This window comes from Numida meleagris, unplaced genomic scaffold (genome assembly GCF_002078875.1).
Source record: "Numida meleagris isolate 19003 breed g44 Domestic line unplaced genomic scaffold, NumMel1.0 unplaced_Scaffold336, whole genome shotgun sequence".
NCBI lineage: Eukaryota > Metazoa > Chordata > Aves > Galliformes > Numididae > Numida > Numida meleagris.
This window is the reverse complement of record NW_018364564.1, coordinates 92,060-93,289: the sequence shown is the minus strand read 5'-3', so window position 1 is coordinate 93,289 and position 1,230 is coordinate 92,060. Positions and strand designations below refer to the sequence as shown.

At 50.4% G+C, this 1,230-nt stretch overlaps 1 pseudogene; it reads left to right on the top strand.

Annotated features, from left to right (window-relative positions):
* Positions 1–889: 889 nt before the first annotated feature.
* Positions 890–1,230, top strand: part of LOC110391273 — a 17,168-nt pseudogene continuing 16,827 nt past the window's right edge.

Here is a 1,230-nt window from a genome sequence, read left to right as displayed (position 1 = left end):
TTTGCCTCTCAGGTCTCAATCACAGCCATTCACACTGAGTGCAGCAAAAGCACTCAGTGTGAATGATTTATTAAAAAAAAAAAACAACAAAAACAACAAAAAAAAGAGCCAGGAGGTTCTGTGTCCCTTTTTGCGAGTGCGTTTTTCCTCCGGTTTCGCCCCAAAACGCGTGCTAAAAATGTCTATTTTTGGCTCTTCAGGTGAAAGAGGAGCGCTTTTGATTTCAGCTTAAACTCCTCTTCCTACACCATGAGAAGTAGGAAGAGAATTTGGAGGACAAACACTATGCTGAAAATTTCTATTTGTGACACACATTTTTTAGGCATCGGTTGTGCAAATGCTGACAGGTCCTCTGGATTAGAAAAGATTCCATCGGACAAATGCTGGCAAGAAAATCTGCCCCCACACCACCACCACGTTCCCATGTACCCACAGGGACAATGCTGCTTCCACCAGAGAGAACGGGCAGAGGCCCTCATGGCAAAATGAACCTCCTGAAATGTAGATCACATCATGGAGCTGACTGAGCACTTCGCACAGAGTCGCACAGAGTGTAGCGATAAGCAAGACAAACGCAAGGGAAACAGCGTTACAAAAGATGGAAGGAAAATACAGCACTCACCCGGATTGGAAGATTTGGGGCTCGCAGAAAAAGGCTCCCACCAAGGAGGGATCTCCAGGAAGAAACCCTTCCACAGGGGCAGTCAGCCCTTAAATGAGGCCTACAAGGGGTGGAGCCAGGCTCCACCCCTTCTGGTTGCACAGGTGAATTGCCTTCACCTGTGCTCCCAGGGCTGACTGGGTCTTTCCTCCAGGTGCTCCATCAGTGGTTCAGGCCATGACTCAGCAGTTCCCATACAACAGAGAAAGACTTGTCACTAACTTCTGTTTTCCTTGGACAGGTTCTTGTGGCCAAATGCAGCAAATGCCCAACAGCAGCTCCATCAGCGACTTCCTCCTCCTGGCATTCACAAACACGTGGCAGCTGCAGCTCCTGCTCTTCTGCCTCTTCCTGGCCATCTACCTGGCTGCCCTCCTGGGCAACGGCCTCATCAGCAAAGCCATAGCCTGCCACCACTGCCTGCACACCCCCATAGACTTCTTCCTCCTCAACCTCGCCCTCCTGGACCTGGGTTGCATCTCCACCACTCTCCCCAAAGCCATGGCCAATGCCCTCGGGGACACCACCACCATCTCTTACTCACAATGTGCTGCACAGGTCTTTTTCTT